Source organism: Pogona vitticeps, chromosome 5 (genome assembly GCF_051106095.1).
Source record: "Pogona vitticeps strain Pit_001003342236 chromosome 5, PviZW2.1, whole genome shotgun sequence".
NCBI classification, from domain to species: domain Eukaryota; kingdom Metazoa; phylum Chordata; class Lepidosauria; order Squamata; family Agamidae; genus Pogona; species Pogona vitticeps.
The window spans coordinates 89,778,628-89,799,461 of NC_135787.1; the positions used below are offsets into that span (position 1 = coordinate 89,778,628).

A 20,834-nucleotide genomic window follows, 5' to 3' on the forward strand; every position below is an offset into this window, starting at 1 on the left:
GGCTGCTTGTATTTCTGCTGAAGTTGGTTTGCTGTCCATGTCTTCCAAGACAGGCAGGCACTCAATGTTATTTAGTGCCTCTTCATTTACTACATTCTCTCTGGAATATAGCTCAGAGTAGTGCTGCCCCCAGCGGTCCATCTGCTGTGCTCGGTCCTGGATGATCATGCCTGTAACAGACTTCAAGGGAGCAGATTTCTTCTGTATTGGACTTAAAGCCTGCTTGATACTGTCATACACTCCTTTGATGTTACCCGTGCCCACTGCTATCTGTATCTGAGAGCAGAGCTGAAGCCAATAATTGTTGGAACATCTCCTGGCAGCCTGCTTGACTTGGCTATGAGCAGCTCAAAGAGCTTGCAAGTTGTACTCACTAGGACAGGCTTTGTATGCTGCTAGAGCTCTCCTCTTATCCTCGATGGGTGGCATCAACTCCTCCAAATGGGCTTCAAACCAGTTTGCCGTCTTTTTGGTCTTCTTGCCAAATATGGACAAGGCAGTGTTATAAACAGCGTTTTTGAAATGTTCCCATCGTTCCGGTGCATTTGCATCAGCTGGGCCTGGAAGGCTTTCCTCAAGCGCTTGGGCAAATTTCTCCACTTTTCTTTGATTGTGAGTCTTGCTGATGTCAAAACACGGTCTTCCTTCCTTTTTGGTGTGATAAAATCTCTTTGTTTGCAGTTTTACTCTACTGCACAACAGGGAGTGAACAGTATCACAACCAGCACTCTGGTAACTGCATGTGATCGTAATACTAGGAAGGCTAGAATGTCTAGTGAGGATCAAATCAAGCTGATGCCAATGCTTGGATCTTGGATGTCTCCAGGAAACTCTGTGTTGAAGCTTCATATTAAAGAACGTGTTGCTGACACAAAAACTATAATAATAGCAAAACTCCAGCAAGCGTTGGCCATTTTTGTTCATCTCCCCAATGCCAAAACGGCCTAGATTAGTGGGCCAAGAATTGTGATCAGTACCAACTGTAGTGTTATAGTCTTTGAGAATGAACAGTGGTTCTCTCTCGGGGATTTTTTTTTATAGTAGCTGCCAGATCATCATAGAATTTGTCTTTTGTTGTAGATGACAGTGTTGGTGCATACGCACTGATGAGGGTGACCGATCCCACTGATGAGTGGAGCTGCAGAGACAGGATTCTTTCACTCCCCACAGTAGGTGGAACAATGGATCTCAGCAGAGTATTTCTGACCACAGAGCCTTGGTCGTCTGTTTCATGCAAGTCATCAAAAAAGCCAGAGGTCGTTGTCCGAAGATTCCAGGTGCCCAACTTTAGTGCAGAAGTTTTCTTATGATTGTTGCATGGTGCGGGGTTATCCATCTGTTTGTCATCTTTCACCCTAAACCCCACACACCCTGTGAGGTTAACAGACCATGGTGAAGTAGCACCTTACTGGCTGGGGACTGCCCAGCTTAAGGCGGGCAGTAGCTACCTAGTTAGGTGCAATGACCTCTCCCACTGTCGGAAGTAGCCCCTGGCGTCATGCTCTGTGCCAATCGAGCAGAGACTTATAACCAGTAACTGCTAATTCCCATGTTGTTTCAATGCTGTATGCGAAGCTGGAGTGTCTTCTCCGGAGCATGAAGCCTGGGTCAAATAATATGTAGGATAGGCTGTTACCCAAGCAGCAAATTTCTGGAAAGGGAGATCCTAAAGGCACAATCTAAAATTGTTCCAATAAGAAGGAAAAACTGGAAATGTCTAAAGAAACCAGAATGGTTGACTAAAGATCTTTCAACCAAACTAAGTATTTAAAAAAACATGTAGAAGAAATGGAAAAATGGGAAAAACACCAAGGAGGAATACAAGCAAAAAGCCAGTATATATAGGGGGAAGGTAAAAAAAGCAAAAGTGCAGGATGAACTCAGACTTGCCAGACAGATTAAAAACAATAAAAAAAAGGCTTTTTAATTATGCCTGCAGAAAAAGGAAAAACAAGGAAATGATAGGGTCGCTGCGTGGAGAAGATGGCAAACTAGTAACAGAGGACAGGGAAAAGGCTGAACTACTCTGTTTTCTCCAAAAAGGAAAATAGTGCTCAACCTGAGGGGCAAAGAGCACATGATGTAGTGGGGGAAATGCAGCACAGAATAGGTAGAGAAGTAGTACAGGAATACCTGGCTACTCTAAATGAATTCAAGTCTCCAGGGCCAGATGAATTACATCCAAGGATATTAAAAGAACTGGCAGAAGTAGAGTATACATTTTAATTGTTTTATCTTTTTTACTGTATTTTAATTGTTGTAAGTCACCCAGGGTGGCATATAAGTTAAATAAATAAATAAATAAATAAATAAATAAATAAATAAATAAATAAATAAATAAATAAATAAATAAATAAATTCAGAACCATTGGCAATAATATTTGAGAATTCTTGGAGAACAAGAGAAGTCCCCACACACTGGAGGAGGGCAAATGTTGTCCTTATCTTCAAAAAGGGAAAAAAAGAAGACCCAAATAATTATTGCCCCATCAGTCTGACATCAATTCCTGGAAAGATTCTAGAGAAGATCATTAAGCAGACAGTTTGTAATTACTTAGAAAGCAATGCTGTCATTACTAGAAGTTAACACGGGTTTCTCAAAAACAAGTCATGCCAGACTAATCTCATCTCTCTTTTTTTGACAGAGTTACAGGCTTTATAGATGAAGGGAACACTGTGGATGTTGCATATCTTGATTTCAGTAAGGCTTTTGACAAGGCTCCCCAAGATATTCTTGCAAGGAAGCTAGTAAAATGTGGGCTAGACAGTGCTACTGTTTTGTGGATTTGTAATTGGTTTTTTAAAAAAAATTTAAATATTTTTTTTAACATAAAGGGGGACAAAGGAAAAGGGGAGTTGGGATTTGTAAGGGAGAGGGATTTGTGAGGGAGAGGGGAAACTATGACATACTAATATCCAATCTATACCTATTGCCATATCAAATTTGAAATCATTCTATTTACTCTTTTCTGCCTTGTATGTAAAGTTCTCATTTCACTATATATATTCAGCTACTACCTGTTGATTCAGTCCATTTATAAAATAAGTCCCATCTTTCTGTTGCCTTTTGCACGGGTTGATCTTTCATAACTTCTGATAAGATGTCCATTTCGGCTATTTCCCGTATCTTTTCAATAAGATCTTCTTGTTCCGGTACCGCCGGACTTTTCCAATTTCTAGCATACATAATTCTGGCTGCTGTAATAATATATATAACTATATGTTCCTTTGACTTATCTATGCTATCGGGTATCATACTTAATAGAAACAATTCTGGGATTAGTGGTACTTTACAAAGCAAAATTTGTTGTAACATAGCATGTACTCTTTTCCAGTATTTTTTCGCTACCCCACACGACCACCACATATGATAATAACTTCCCATTTGTGTTTCACATTTCCAACACTTATTTGATATATCAGTATACATCTTTGACAGTTTTTCTGGGGTCATATGCCACCTATAGAACATATATATATTCTCTTTAAAATTAACCGATCTTGTGAGCTTTATGTTATTTTGCCATATTTTCAGCCATTGATCAATATCAATGTTGTGCCCTATATTTTGAGCCCACTTAATCATAGGTTCTTTAACCATTTCCTCTTGCATTTGTATTTCCAACATATAATTATACATTTTCTTAACAATTTGTTCTTTTGAACCCAATAACAATTTATCAAAGATAGTTTGTTCGAAGTAGAAACCCTCTATTTTATCTTTTGTTTATCTAGATTCTAGCTGAATTCTAGGCCACCAGCCTAAATAAATATTCTGCGACTCTAATTCCTCTTTAGACCTTAATTCACCATCCTTTTTTAATAGATCTTGATATCTTAGAAGATTTGCTTTTGTCATAAGATTGGTTTGTGTAAAGGCTTCTATCGGTGACACCCATGCAGGTGTTTAGTAATAAACTTGTTGTGTAATCTTTCTCCACATTCCCAGTAAAGCTTTCCTTATCATATGTGAATTAATTTTTTTGTTCTTTGTCCTTTTTATACCATAAATAAGCATGCCAACCTAATTGCAAATCATGTCCTTCCAAGATCTGTCATTTTCTAGAGTTATCCATTCTTTTATCCAATCTAGAATACAAGCTCTATAATACAAAACCCAGTCAGGAAGACCAAAGCCACCCCTCTGCTTATCATCTTGCATTGCCTTAATTTTAATTCTTGTTTTTTTACCTTGTCATATAAATCTCATAATTATCTTATTAAATTCTTTTAAAAATGGCTGCTTTAATATGATAGGAATTGACTGAAATAAAAATAAGATTTTTGGCAAGATAGTCATTTTAATTGTTGCAATTCTTCCCAACAACGATAGTTGTAATTTATCCCATTTCTCCAAATTGTTCTGTATCTCCTTCATTAATTTCATGTAGTTATCTTTGAATAATGTGCTTGTCTTCTTTGTAATTTGTATTCCTAAATATCGGATTTTCTTCTCCTCTTGGAAGTTCGTCTTCTCTATTAACTCTTGTCGTTCCTGTTCTCTCATGTTCTTGGTAAGTAATCTAGTCTTCTTTTGATTTATTCTCATTCCTGCCATGTCGCCAAAATTTTTTAACGTTGTCATTAAGTCTTCTATTGAATCCAATGGTTCTTCCAATATAATAACTAAATCATCCGCAAAGGCCTGGAGTTTGTAGACTTGACCTTTTACTTTTAATCCTTTCAATTCCTTTTTATTTCTAATTTGTTCGTTAAGTATTTCCAGAGTCAAAATAAATAGGAGTGGGGAGAGTGGACACCCCTGTCTAGTACCTTTCTGTATTTGGATTTCTTTTGATAATTCGCCATTGATTCTTACTTTTGCCTTTTGTTCAGTATATATTACTTTGATTAGTTTCATAAATCTTTCTCCAACCTGCAGTGTTTCCAACGTGTGTATCATAAAATTCCAGTCAAGATTGTCGAAAGCTTTCTCCGCATCCAGGAATATCATGGCCATCTGTTTCTCCGGGTGTGCTTCGTAGTGTTCCAGGGCATTTAAAACTATCCTTATATTATTCTTCATCTGTCTTTTGGGGAGAAACCCAGACTGATCTTGATGTATCAGGTGGATTAAAATTCTTTTCACTCTAGTTGCCAAAATAGTTGCATAAATTTTATAGTCCACGTTCAGCAGTGAAATCGGCCTATAATTTTGTATTTCTTTGCCTTCCATGTTTTCTTTATGTATAAGAGAAATTATTGCTTCGGTCCATGTTGCTGGTATTTCCCCTTCCTCCTCAACACATTCTAACAACTTCTTAAATGGCTGAAGTAGCACCTCTTCCAGTTCTTTATAATATTCTGCTGGTAGGCCGTCCGGACCTGGTGCTTTCCCATTTTTTTGTTTTTTAAGGGCTTCCATAATTTCAGCATACGTTATGGGCTCGTTTAAGGACTGGATTTGTTCTTTAGTCAATTTCATATTGTTGTGTTTCAGTATATATTCTTCCTGGGTGTCTCTATCTACTTCTTTTTTCTCATATAATTTCCGATAGAAATCTTCAGCAATTTTTTTTATTTCTTCCTGTTTAAATCTATTCCCTTTTCATCTTTCAAAGTTTGGATTATTGTCTTCTCCTTCTCTTTCCTTAATTTGTATGCTAACCATCTTCCTGGTTTGTTTGCATTCTCAAAAAAGTTTTGCTTTGCAAATTTAAGCTTCTTTGCGGTCTCTTCAGTGAGCAATATATTTATTTGGTGTTGTATATATTTTATCTTTTCTGTCAAATCTTTATTTGTTGGATTTTGTTTTAACTCGTTCTCTTTCAGAGCTAAACTGCTTTCTAGAATCTCATATTTTTTCCGTCTTTCTCTTTTTAGTTTTGCACCAAATCTTATGGCAATTCCTCTGAAGAAAGCCTTACTTGCCTCCCAGAATATACGCATTGAAATATCTGGTCTTATATTCTGTTTAAAAAAGAAATCCCTTTCTTCTTTTGCTTGTTTCTTGAATTCTTCATTTTTTAAGTGTAATATATTAAGTTTCCAGTTGAATTCTCTTGGTCTACTGCCTATTTGTAACATAATTGGGTTATGATCCACAAATGTACTGGGTAAAATATCTATTAGTTCTAATTCTGTCATCAGGTTTGTTGACATCCAGCATGCATCAATCCTTGACCATGATTTATGCCTATTAGAGTAAAAGGTATAGTCTCTTGTCTTTGGATTACATGTTCTCCATGCATCCACCATACTCAATTCTTCTGCTAGTTGTAAAAAATTCCTGGGGATGATGTTTCTCTTCTTTTTGCTTATTTTTCCTGATTTTGTATCTAGTTCTCTGTCAAAGATGGCATTAAAATCTCCAGTTATACAGTAATGGTCATAGTCTTTGTTTTCCAATTCCCATTGCAGTTATTTATAAAAATTTTCCTGGTTTCCATTTGGTGCATAGACATTGACTATTAACAATTTCTTGGATTCTCTTTGAATTTCCACCATTACTATCCTTCCATCCTCTGAGGCAAAGGTCAGGCGAGGCTCCCATTCCTTCTTCATATAGATAGCAACTCCTTTCTTCTTCTTGCTCACGTCTGAAGCTGCAAATAGTTTTCCTAATCTTGGCCATTCTAATAATTTCAAATCCTTTCTTTTCATATGAGTTTCCTGAATGCAAATAACATCAAATTTCTGTTTTTGCAGTTGTAGAAAGGTCCTTTTTCTTTTTTGGGGTGAGTTTAGGCCATTTACGTTTACTGATATAATCTTCATTTGTTTTCTAGACATCTTGCTTGAAATTACTATCTTTTTGTTTTTTCTTCATCATGCTTCTGGTGCATCTTGGCTCATTTGTTTCTTGTACTTCTGATTCCGTGTCTGATTCTGGTTGTGGTAATTGTGTTTGTTCCTCTCGGGATCTTTCTTCTGGTTCCTTGTCACCTGGATTTTTCAGTTTCTTCTCATTTTTTTCCATGAAATCTCTTGCTTTCATTAGAGATGTTATATTATATCTCTGTGCATTTGTAATTGGTTGACTGACTGAACCCCAAGGGTACTCACAAATGGCTTCTCTTCATCCTGGAGAGAGGTAACTAGGGGGTGCCCCCAGGTTCTGTTCTGGTCCCTGTGCTATTCAACATCTTTATCAATGACTTGGATGAAGGAATAGAGAGTATGCTGATTAAATTTGTAGTTGATACCAATTTGGGAGGGGTTGCTAATCCCCCAGAGAACAGGGTTAAAATTCAAAATGACCTTGACAGATTAGAGCCCTGGGCCAAAACTAACAAAATTAAATGTGGTTTTAATCTGTTTTTGTGTTTAATACATTGTGAGCCGCCCTGAGTAGACTTTTGTCTAGAAGGGCGGGATAAAAATCCAATAATAAATAAATAAATAAAATGAATTTCAACAGGGAGAAATGTAAGGTCCTACAGTTAGGCAGGAAAAAAAATGAACTGCACAGATATAGGATGGAAGACACCTGGCTAGACAACAGTACCTGTGAAAGGTATCTAGGAGTCTTGATAGACCACAAACTGAACATGAGTGAGCAGTGTGATGTGGCTGCCAAGAAAGCCAATGCAATTCTTGGCTGCATCAATAGGAGTATAGTGTTTAGATCAAGAGAAGTGATAGTACCGCTCTGTTCTGCTTTGGTCAGACCTCACCTGGAGTATTGTGTCCAGTTCTGGGCACCTCAATTCAAGAAGGATGTTGACAACTTGAAACATGTTCCGAGGAGGGCAACCAAAGGTCTGGAAGCCATGTCCTATGAGGAGTGGCTTAGGGAGCTTGGAATGTTTAGCCTTACAAAAAAGAAGGTTGAGAGGGTACATGATAGCCATGTTTAAATATTTGAAAGGATGTCATGTTGAGGAAGGGACAGGCTTGTTTTCCACGGCTCTAGATACTAGGACCAGGAGCAGTGGTTTCAAATTACAGGAAAAGAGATTCCACCTGAATCTCAGGAAGAACTTCCTGACAGTCAGAGCTGGTCAGCAGTGGAATATGCTGCCTCGGAGTGTGGTGGAATCTCCTTCTTTGGAGGTTCTTAAGCAGAGGCTGGATGGCCATCTGTCGGGAGTTCTTTGATGGAGTTCTTGCATGGCAGGGGGTTGGACCTGATGACCTCTGTGGTCTCTTCCAACTCTGTGATTCTGTGATTCTATGAAATCTCTCATGTTGACACCACCTTTGTAGCCAGTCATTCACCCAGAGGGTCTTCCTTTCTCTTTCAGTTTCTCTTCCGAGCACCGGTAGGATGGATGAAAAAAACTATCTGGGCCTGAAGTATTTTCTTTTGCCTTTCTATTCCTCTTCCTAGTACTGGTAGGATGGATAAAAAAATCTATATGGGCCCACTAAGTCCTTGAGTTTCTTTCCTGGAATTTCAAAGTCTAACATGATTTCTTCAAAGCTCCTCTTGGCTGTGTCGTTTGTTCCCACGTGGACAAGAAGAAAAGGATATGTATCTGTGGGTTTTACAAGTGATGGCAGTCCTTCTGTCACATCCCTCCAGGGAGACAAACATACCTGCTGAGTCCATGGATCTTCCCGGCATATTTCAGTCTCAATTTCACACAGCAGTGAGGCTCTTACAACAACTACTCTTCTTCTCTTCTTTTTGTAGGTTGGAGATTCAGAGACTGTATCTGGCTGTGCTTCGGCCCTTCTCATGTCCTCTTCTGGGATCTCGGCATGCTGTCTGCAAGACTCTTCTTCAAGAATCTGAAAGTGGTTTTGCAATTCTACAGGTGAAGAGTTTCTTCTTTCTTTTGCTCCTAACTGTGACTCTTTTCCACAGTGGTTCTTCCACTCTGTTTGTACTCTCCTTGGCACTCTCCTCCTCTGCTTTGCTTTGAGTCCCTTCCCTTTCTAGTGCCCGCTGTGACAGCTGCTGCTGCTCAAGAGTTCTGTCAATGTATGCTTCATCTTTCCTTATAGCCTTGAGTGTGGCTACTTCCTGCTCCAGTTCTCTCACTTCTGACATTGCCACTGCTTTGCAATTGTTACATGTGTATACCATGTTGCACTCAGGAACAAAGACAAACAGGTTACTGCAGGTTACTGCAACTGAATTGCCTCCACCAGCCATAATCCCTGCAAGCATTTTGTTTCCCACTGATAGTTTATGAATGTATGTCCCTTTTGTTTTGTTACCTTGAATGTAACTGGGAGCATCTGCAAATAAATAACTATATCCAAAAGAACAACAAAATATTTTGGGCCCTCCTCCTTGGCCTCCCCTGTTGAACTCCTCTGGGAAACTCCTGTTTGCTTGCTCCAGTCGTGAGCTCCCTGGGTCTACCTCAACTTTATTCCTCAGCTGTGTTCTGTTTGGAGTCAGGAATATTAATAATTTTAAAAAGGATTCTTGGTCTAGTAGGTTATTATAGATGATTTAGACCAAATTTCAGGACAGTAGTCTCCCTTATGTCAGAATTAACATGGAAAAGTCACCCTGGTAAGATCATCTGGAGCCTTACTTGTTTTTATAAAGTTAAAAGGGGCCATAATATCAACACTGGTGTTAATAGCCCCCTATTTTGACCAAGTGTTTGTGGTAACCACCGATGTGTCCAATGTAGGCTTAGGGGCTATGTTAAGTCAATCAGATACTGATTGTTTATTGCACCCTATTGTGTTTATAAGAAAAAAGTTACAACAATGAGAAAAACATTTGTCTACTGTAGAAAAGGAATGTTTGGCAATTGTTTGGGCCATAGGCAAATTCAAACCTTTATGGGGATGGAGATCTGTGCTCCATGCGGACCATTCACCTTTATGTAAAAGGTCCAGATAGTAAGTTGTTAAGATGGAGTTTGTTATTTCAAGATTTTGATTTTGAAATATAAACAGTAAAAAGAAAATGTGGTGGTAGGTACATTGTCCAACAACCTGAAGGAAAGATCTAGAAAGAAGGTAAAATGGAAAAATGTGTGGAAAAGTATGATAGATAACTATAGAACCGTAGTTAGTAATGTTAACTAAAGGTGATATTATATGCTCTAGAGTTCATTGCTCTTTATGGAAACTGTTATAGGCTCTTAATCAGGCTGTGAAGTAAAGGGGGGAGGAATGTGATGGACCCCTATTCAGTTTTGTGTGGTAAGAAGAGAAACAAGGTGATTGGCTGGGGAAATGCAGGAGGTGAGTCTGTCCAGGAGAACCTGAAGGAGGAGGAGCCAAGAAGAGCTGGAGAGAAGTGGAGAAGTTAATTTGTGTCTGAAGAGGGAGGTTGTGTATTTTGGCAGTTGAACTGTAAAAGCTTATGTTGAATTCTGTTTTCTAGATTGATGAGATTACTAATTTTCTGATGCAAGTTACCCTGTTTTTATCAACACCCCTAAGATCACTCAGTGAACTTCCTCTCATTTTGAGGATTTCACACAGGATCCCCACAGTCCATGCACTATTGTAGATACGATCTATGGTAAATGCTGGCTTTTTCAGGAACAAATTCACTCCATGAATAATGAATTGTTGCTCACAGACAAGAGGGAACAAAAACCCATGGTTTTTGAATGTTTTAAAAATTTTAATCAGATTTTATTTTTTTTAATTGTAGAAATACTGTCAAAAAAGGTCCTGTATAATGCTAGCTCTAATTTTAAATGTGCTTAGCTCAAAGATCTCATTACAGAATAGGGATTATAAATTCTAATTTTCTATTATGAAATAGTCAGTTACTCTTTTTCAAAAAGTTGGTTAAACAGTCCTTGAAATGAGTAAGGGAGAGTTATTCCAAAATCACAGTTACTGTTGACAATTAACCTTACTCCAATATTTGTTTGCAAACATTTTAAAAAGTTGTTGAAGTATAACATGGTGATTCTTAAGTAAATTTTTTATAGAGAACAATGGACAGAAATGGTGTTACATAAACTGTTGACTGATTCATGTAGTGTCTGTTTTATATCTTGCTCCTGTCATGACTTCACAACCAGCTTGTCTCACACTCAGTACTTCCCCACATTTGCAGTATGAGATGTTTAGGGGACAGAAACAAGGGAAAATGTTGATGTAAATGGATCCCCTTTCCTGCTCCCATCTGTTTTGTTTCTTCTCTCCCTCTCAGCTCTGTAACGGCCAGCCTGATGTAGGGCCCTGAAGGACTTGAAAACTAGCCTTTTTAGCAATTGAATAAATATGTTCCCCACCCTTATTTTGGATTTTATACAAGAATTACATGACACCTCTTCCTCTTTTTTCAAACAATGGTAACATTGGAGTGACCTCTTCATAGACTACATTGTGGGTTGTTTGATGGAGAAAACTATTTATAGATTATTCTTAGCTTATTGTCAATTTCAGTTAATCAGAGAGCAACAAAAGGGAATAAGAGAATTTACTGAATAGAGAATTTGTTTTAGGGAAGGAAAGGGCTGCTTTAGCAGTTGTATGGGTAAAAGAGATAATGCTTCAGATACAGTGAGAGTGCCTGCTGAGAAGAGGAAGAGGAATAACTTTAGGCCACCACTCAGTGAATCAGAGGCATAGCGCCTCTTAAACCACAGCTCCCATATATGTGTCCATGGATGTTCCCCCCTCAATCAGCCATCAATGGGAACAGCCAGGAAGATGCTCAGTCTGTCACAAAAAGGTGACTACTAGATCTTCTGTATACCAAGAAGAAAACAAAACAAAAGGAACTGAAACATCCATGGAAGTCCAAATTATAAATGAGAGACAAAGTCTCAGGATGTTGAAAGTTGAAACAAGCTCCCCCTCTCTCTCTGTATTAGGCATGATAAAATATATTAGACAGAACATCAAACACTTACCGAACCTCTTTATACTCTCTGCAACTTTCATTGGTCTATATCAGCTCCAAAACTAATTGAAAGTGTTCAAAAGTGCAGGCACTAGGAGAAGAGACATATGTCCACAGATGTGCAGGGTGGCGAGATAACCAGCCCAATGGTGTTATCATAATAAAGAAGAAAGTCTGCCTTTTCTTTATCCTCTGTTATCATTTTTCCATCCCCATTGCAGAGCTGCACCACTATGTCTTTTGTTTGTCTTTTGCTACTCCCATACCTGAAGAATGCTTTTTTATTGCCTTTAGTGTACCTAACTGACCTCAGCTCATTCTCAGTTTTTCCTCCTTCCCCCCCAATATTTTCATTTCATGCATGCAAATATACAAAACAGAAAATTAAAACCAAAGAGGAACAAACACTAACAATAAAAAAACATCAAAACTAAACATCCGTACTACACAAATAGATCTGAAATTTCACCATTGTCTGGTCTAAATATCATCAAAGGATTCTGGTGAGCACCAATTCGCTATAAACTATTTCTTCCCTGTCTTTTCCTGGACCCATTTATACATCAGCTTCCAGCTTTCCTTTAAAAAATGTCTTGATTGATCATGTAGTGCCGCTGAAAGCATATCTAGTTCTGCAATATCCAGTAGCTTCTTTAATAGCTCATTCATTGTTGGATGAAGCTCCACCCTTCCATTTTTGGGCCCAGAGTAACCGAGCTACAGTAAATATATACAGTAAACTATATTTTATTTTCTTATCAATGATTTCTGGCTTTATATTCAATAATAACATTTCAGGCTTAAAACTTATTTTTTGTTGAACAATTTCTTGTGACAATTCCCAATTGTGACATTTCCCAAATCTATAACCAATTTTTTTCCTCTTTCACATGACCATCATACATGATCGTAAGTTTCCAGCAAATATTACAGATCCCTTCTGACATTGCCTAATTTATTGGAGTAAAATGCCACCTACGAAATATTTTAATGATGTTTTCTGTAAGATTAATTGGTTTCATCATTTTATGGTTACCTTTTGGCATTTTTGTCCAGTCGTCAATATCAGAATTATAACTGAAGGCGGTGCTTGTCACAGTGCACTCAGCAACCCCTGGGAATAGCTCTGGGAGAAAGCTCGAACCGCCCGGTCTGAGGGTCCTTCAGGATATGAGGGTCCAAAGGAGAGCCCAGGAGAAGTTTCCCTGAAGCTGGTGAGCAACAGAGGGGAAGGAAGCTGGGCAGTAACCTAGTATTTCTTCCCTCTGAAAAGATCACTCGAGCACGGATCAGATGCAGGAGCCATCTTTGGCAGTGAGCTGTGAGTAACACCCCCCTCCTGGAGGAGAGGAGAACAAATAAATATGGCATTGAAAATTTACAATAATAAAGCAAGTTGAAGCCTTTGATCTATGAATAGCCCTAATAGCAGAAAAAGAAACTATAGTGACAATATTTGGCCAAAAGGAAGGGGAAAAGCGGCAAACTTACTTACTGGCCTGCTCTCTCTAAATCAAAGCTATCTTTGGAATGCAGGCCAGTCAAGGCCAAGAAATGAGAGAGTGAGAGAAGGAAAAATCTGATCCTGGAAAAATCCCAGGGTGAATTAAATAACATCGGACAGGATTTAAAACTCTTATAAGTAAGAAAAACAAACTGGAAAATAATAATGTCGAGCTACTAGACTTCTCAACAGTGCTATAAAAACCTGGGAACTATATAAATATCCTGGGAGTGGGGAAGCTGTGGGAGACAACCCCCCCAGAGGCTACGGTTATAAAGGGCTATTTTATATACTGTGAGAAGGTACTGTCAAGATGCGGTCCCCAAGGATAGATTGTGGAACTGGGAAAACTAGGACTGGAGTTGTTGGTTGGATTTAAGGTGGAAGGAACATACAGTGGAGTATAAGGACACCTGCTGGTGGAAAGCTGAGTGACAGTCTCAATACACCTCCTATGTTATATGTAGGATAATATAGCCTTTGGGAATTTAGAATATCGTACTGAGATTGGAACTGTACAAATACTGAGGTGGGATAGCCGGAGATTTTTCCTAGCTTCATCTTGACATCTGGAATGTTGTTTGGGACTCTGGAAAATTGCATTCAGGCTAGAACTGTACAAATATTGGGGTTTGAAATCCTGTAATTGTTGTCAGCTTGCATCTTCGTTGGATTACATGGGACTCTGGTAACAGGTTGAGAGAGATAACATCACTGCTAGGATTTTTGAGAAGAAGGAACATTTTTGATATGGTTGTTCTTTAAATAGCTGGGCTACAAGCTGACTTATATACTAAAATACCTGGGTAAGGATTGGAGGAAGATCTTAGGAGACGTGGTTGGCTGTGGGTTTTGTTTATGGGTTAAATAGGGGAAATTTCTGAAAGAGTAAGTGGTGTATTTAAGGCCTGGTGGTTTTTTTTGGGTTTTTTTGGAACAGAGTGTCAGGACCCAGCCTCCTGTCGGGGACTGCTTGATCGGCAGCTAGAGAGCAATTAGGAGTCTGAATCTCCTTTACAGCTGGGTAGAGTCCAGATGACCTCAGCCAGGAAGTATTACAGACCCCTTCTCATGAGTCTATCCTAAAAAGATACTTGCTTGCACTTAATAAAGTTCAGCAAGAACACACACATGGCTTTGTAGTCGCCAGATCTATCAAAGCTCAGGCAGATAGGACTTTGTAGCATTCTGTGGCTTCACAATCTCTCTGGAAGCAGGCTCAGCAGATTTGTTGTTCAAAAGACCATTCTTAAGGATTTTAAAGATTTTTTTTAAAAAAATAAAGTATTTTATAGATATGCAGTTTGTTGCATAAGCAAACCATAAGTTACATTTTCATAGAATATTGCAGTGAAATCTAGGCATCATTCACTAAGCAAAAATATAGCTAACAATTCTAAAAAGCTTCTTTAAGGGTAGGCTTAGGGTATAGCCCCTCCCTTACTCTCTGGGGTTCTACATTCCAAGTCCTTTCAATATAGATCAGGAAAAAAGATTCAAAATGGCTCTTAAGCCTCTTAGTATACTAAGGAACAGTCCACATGGCACAGACTCCATTTTCTAAGCTTTTGGCGCCACCTTTTCTCTTCGTCTCTCAAGGTGTTGACCAATGGGTGATTAAGAAAGTCCAGTCTCATCCCACCTTCTGTTCCCAGGAGAAGTCCAGGTGTTGTTTTCCTTCTCCTCCTCTCAGTCCGGATCTAGACAACATGTTGTTTCTTCATGCCTTATAGTCTCCTGACATGGCTGGGTTCAAGGAACTTTTCCATCGGCTCATGTTTTTCCATCTTCATACATGTTTTTAACCCACATAATCTCGACCATGACAAAGGGTATAGGAAAATTCACACAACCTCTAAGAATATTGAGATATTCTTATGGAAAAGATTGAAATGGCCTCCAAAAAAGCAAAGCCCCAAACACCTGGAACCTCTCCCACCCAGTCTCAAAGTCTAGAAAACTAGTGGCGCAAGAACCAGACAAAGAATGGCAGACTACCATGCAAAATTTACCAACAACAGAATTTCAACAAATAAAATGAACGTCTCAGCCAAATAGCGGATCAGATGAAAGAAATGAAAACTGAGTTATCAGAAGCAAAACAACACATAACTGAAGTCAAAACAAAAACAGAAGATCTTGAAGAAAAAGTGAGAAGCACAGATGCTAGAGTGAACCAAATTGAATAAACATTACAGACAGTACAGAAGACTCAAAAACAAAATGATGACAGATTAATAATGCTAGAGATGGAGAGAGCATCAAAGATGATCCGATTTCAAAATATGCCAGAAAAGGAAGGGGAGGACTTAGAGATACTAATGAGTAAAGCCCTGGCTGGAGAAATGGGGATGGAAGCAGCTGACTTTCATCATTTTTTGGAAGTGTCACATTCCCAGTGGATTTCAACAGGCAAAATTCCAATAAGCCAGTCCCATATAAGAAGTCCAGAAGATGCAAAGCAGATGCCAAAGCCAAAACACAAATGGTAGTCAGCAGTCAGAGTCCAAAGCCAAGGGTCCAGAGAACAGGGTCCAGGATGAGCAGATACGAGCAAGAGTGTTGACTTTTTGCTTCCACAAACTTCCAAACCTCTGGGTGCAGATTTTATAGCAGCAGCAGTCATATAAACACTTCATCCTGCTAAAACTCAGTCCTTGTCACCCTGATGTTCCTATGGGAAGCATTCATGTGATCCTCTACCCTTTGTGTCATGAGTCTTTGTCAAAGCTTAGCCCTCACCCTGGCTACTGAGGGAGGAGAATCTGGTGGTGATTCAGCTGTCTGTGCTTCTAATTGCCCAGCATTTTCCTCAGCTGTAATTAACCTCTCAGATTCCAGATCTTCTTTGGCTGCTCATGACAGGAAGCAACTTTCAAGGTGAACATAGCATACACCAGAAGGAATAAGCTACCCAAAGAAATTCATGTGTTAGGAAGAAATCAATCAGAGACAAGGTTTTAGGAGCCTCACAAGATATACAATAGATAATAGAAGACAAGAAAACAAATGTCTTAAAAAAAATCCCTGGCAAATGAGGCAAGAAGGAAGCAGTACTCCTCTCTGGCATCACTACTCAACAAAATGGAATTTCATATAGATGGCTGACACCAGGTCTATTTTTTCATATTAACACACACAGATATAATATAACATCACCGATGAAAGCACAAGACTATATGGGGAAAAATGAGAAAAATCTGAAAATACAGGGAGAAAGAAAGAAGGAGGGGGAAGCCTGAACGAAGAACTCAAGAGAAATCAGATCACTCATCACAAGCAGAATCAGACACAGAGTTAGGCGAGCAGGAAGTAGAGGAGCCAAGATGTACCAGAGGCATGATGAAGAGAAAACAGAAAGGTAGTAATCAACAAGATTAGGAAACAAATGAAGATTTTTTCAGTTAACATAAATGGCCTGAACTCACCTCAAAAACTGAAAAAGACCTTTCTACAATTGCAGAAATAGAAATCTGATGCAATTTACATTCAAGGAAACCATATGAAAAGAGCGGATCAGAAACTGCTGGAATGTTCAAGGCTAGGAAAATTGTTTGTAGCTTTGGACATAAGTAAAAAAGAAGAAAGATGTGGCTATGCACATAAAGAAAGAACTAGAACCAAAACAAACAATTGCCTCAGATAATGGAAGGATATTAATGGTTGAAATCCAAAAGAGAATTAAAGAAAACGCTAATTATTAATATTTACGTGCCAAATGGAAATAAAGAATTTTTTAAACAACTGCAACTAGAACTAAAAAATAAAGATTATGACCATTATTGTGTGATAGGAGATTTTAATGCTGTTTTTGACAAAGAACTAGACACAAAATCAGATAAAATAACAAAAAAAGAGAGAGAGGAATAATATCAAGAAATTTTCTACAATTGGCAGAAGAAGTGAATATTATAGATGCGTGGAGGACATGTAACCCAAAAACAAGAGACTATACCTTTTATTCTAACAGACATAAATCATGGTCAAGAATTGAAACATGCTGGATCTCAATAAACCTAATGAAAGAACTGGAGCAAATAGACACCTTACCCAACACATTTGCAGACCACAGTCCAATTTCATTACAACTGGGTAGCAGATAAACAGAATTTAATTGGAAGCTCAAAACTTCCCATCTAAAAATGAGGAATTTATTAGGCAAGTAAAAGAAGACATGGATTTCTTTTTCAAACAGAATATGAGACCAGAAACACCAATGACAATGGACTGGGAGGCAAGTAAGGCATTTTTTTTGAGGAATAGCCATAACATTTCCATCAAAACAAAAAAGAGAAAGCGCCCACAGTGCCACCATGTCCCAATTACAATTCTAATAAAAGGGGTTACATGCATTCAGCACATTCACACCTCATTCATACCAAAGAGAGAAGAATTATTGATTTGCATAATCCAAGTTCCAAAGAAAGTAGTTGGTTCCAAAAGCCTTTGGTCTCAGCAGACAAATTCTACCTGCTCGGACCCCTCCTTTTCTATACTTTTTGGGCAGGTTGCTAGCTGAGCATTCACATTAGATGCTTCTTTGTTTTTTCCCTAGATAAATGGTCCTTATTGCCTATTGTGAAGTATGGAATACTTTTAGTTACACTTGGTAGGCCTTCCATCACTAATCTACAGGTGTGGAATCTGCTTGCTCAGGAGGATACTCATACCTGTACCAGGGTCTTCATAATCCCTGAGTTTGCTCTATTCCCTCAATTAGCAGCAGATGGTTTTTGTCAACATACTAAAAGCATAGTTCAAAAGTTCACAGTTCAAGAATTGAATTTCTCACAATGAGGGCTTATAGTCAGAAATGTAAAGTTCATCTGGTCTTGTTTTCAATTTTTGTGTCCTTGCTCTCTCTCTGGTTCTTCACCTTATTCCAGGCCAAACATGCACACACCTTACAAGGCTGCAGCAGCCCCATCCATGCTAGCATTGAGTGGCCAATGGTGGCCAGTCAACTGGCCACCTTGATAGGATCAGTTGGCCTGCCATAGCTCCAGGAAGGTGGCCGGTGGTATGCTCTCTCCATGTGACAGCTGGAGGCAAAGTGGCTGCCTTGGGCAGCAAATTCTGGGGGGCAGCTGCACAGTGTCTGTGGCTGTGCCAGTGCCCGTGTTGCCTTGGGGTGGGGTGGAGGGTGAGCCCCGAGATCTCTTTCCATACCCAAGAGGAACAACTCTCTGTGGCAATGGGGACCCTGGCTATGGCTGATTTTGGACTGCTCCACCACAAGACAGACAGAAATACAATGTGTTGAGTGGTGTGGTGGCCAAGCATCAATAAAGCCTCAGTAAGGGTATTGCTGGCCCCTGGTCCCTTCCTCTCCTTGACCAGCCCCAGTGGCAGAGGCCCTGAAATTTTACATCCCTAAGAATTTTGTGTCCAGAGTAGTCCCCCCAGCCCCCCCCCCCACTGTATGCTACTGCAGTGAACATTCAACCTGCCTTTGGAATTGTGCAAGTCTCTAACTAGAGCCCTGCTGAAAATGCGCCTGCCTAATTGACATAGTGCTATGTAGCAGAGACGATCAGTATTAAAGGTGAATGTCTGAGGAGGACATTCAATGTCAAAAGAATCTGGTCACAAAACACATGTAATTGAGAACCTGATTTTATCAGGGCTCCTGGTCATTGGAGTTCTCTAATTGTATGCTACCAAATATGATTCCTGTCCCTAGTTTAAGCAATACACACATTCAGATAAATGCCTGAAGAGGTTTTTTGAGACTGTCCATGTGGAAGCTAGTTCCTGGACTCAGTTGCAGAAATGAAACCAAAGGCATTGATATTCTAGTGAAGCAGTATATCTATGCAAATCAACTTCCATTAAGTCCTTTAGCACAAGTTAAGCTGTCTGCAGTTGAAAAGAACTTGCTGTTTTCAAGAAGCAACTTTAGGGATATGTTTCATTCTCAGTCCAGTGGTATCTGTAAGTGTTTTCATGTCTTATTTAATAACTAAATGGTTGGTGCTCAGGACCTCCATTTTGTCTGGGTTCAGCCTCAACCCATTCAGCTGCATCCATTGCAATACAGCCTCCAGGCAGCACTGAAGGGACAGAATGGCATCCACTGAAGTAGGTGAAAGGGAGATGTAGAGCTGCGTGTCATCAGCGTATTGTTGGCACAATGCCCCACGCCCCCGATGACCCCACCCAGCGGCTTCATATAGATATTAAACACCTGTGGCACCCCACAATTGAGACTCCATGGGGCCAAAACATTCTCCCCAAGCTGTACTCTCTGGGGACAGGCCTCCAAGAAGGATCGGAGCCAGGCAAGCGCCAGGCCACTGATTCCCAACTCGGAGAGCCTCCCCATGAGGATACCGTGGTCGACGGTATCAAAGGCAGCTGAGGTATCAAGGAGGACCAACAAGGACATATTGCCCCTATCTGTCTCCCTCAACAGGTCACCCAACAGTACAACCAGTGCCATTTCTGTGCCATAGCGCAGCTTGAAGCCCAACTGAAATGGGTCCAGGGCATTGGTTTCATTCAAAAGCGTCTGAAGCTGGTCTGCCACCATGCTCTCCACCACTCTGCTAAGGAAAGAAACATTGGTGATGGGCCTATAATTTCCAATATCATCTGCTGCCAAATTTGGTTTCTTCCTAATGGGCCTAATGAGTGTCTCTTTGAGGGCAAGAGGAACCTTGCCCTCTTGGAGAGACCCATTAATTATTGCTGTGTCCCATTCCGTTGTTACAGGCCTGGCTGCTTTAATTGGCCAGGCTGGGCAAGGGTCAAGAGAGGAGGTGGTGGCCCGACAGCGATCAAGCGCTTTGTCCACCAAATCTGGTGTCAGTCTAGCTGCACTGCGCCACTTATGATGCCTTAAGAAGGTAGTAGAATGGCTAGAAATATCACACCATTTGGCTCTAAAGCACCAAAGTTTGATATCACAGAACCCAGACAGAACTGCCATTAACATCTGCATAAAATAAGGGATGCAAATAAATACAAAAGTAAAATATGAAACAATCCTAGGATGGCTTTAAAGATCAAACTATCTGATACACATAGTACATAATTAAAAGTGATATTCCCTTAAATGGCAAAAGACATCTCAGGTAATGAAACACACCCCAAAAGAGATGCTTTCCATCACCTCTGTAATAATGCATCCCATTTCATTTTGCTCACTTTGCACATCTGATCATTAAGGCATGTATTTGGAAATTTACTTTGCATTGAATTAATGACTGATCCATGTGAGAAGGTGGTGAAGTAGATATCTGATTCTTCTGGCTCTGTACAGTGTTTGTAACAAGCACTATAACTTAAAGGTATATTAGTTTCTCATTCTAACCTCTGTGTTATTTTTGATATGAGTATTTTTAGAATCCATCTGGATTGATCTTTCTTGTGCTAAAAATACTGTAAGGGCATAAATGTCTGTTAAGTAGAGAAAGATCTTAAGACAACTTTGATGTTTAAAAGCAACAAGGTTAAAGATAATTTCTGAAATTACTTTTTCAGATTACAGAAGTGACAAACTACTTTTAGGCCTTAATCTCCAGATTACACTTACCTGTGCAAAATTTCTTACCACTGCATGTAAAGATTTGATGGATAATGATTTTAAGCTATAACTTTTCTTTA

The 20,834-nt window shown here is 39.3% G+C and overlaps 1 protein-coding gene across 4 annotated transcripts in view; it reads left to right on the forward strand.

Annotated features, from left to right (window-relative positions):
* The window catches only part of PROM1 (prominin 1), a 206,444-nt gene that overhangs the window by 22,736 nt on the left and 162,874 nt on the right, over positions 1-20,834 (forward strand). For all 4 annotated transcript variants that reach the window (XR_013545551.1, XM_078394067.1, XM_078394066.1 and 1 more), the window contains exon 2: positions 8,579-8,702. The gene's annotated coding sequence lies outside the window, so the exon portion shown is untranslated. The remainder of the gene's footprint in view (positions 1-8,578; positions 8,703-20,834) is intronic.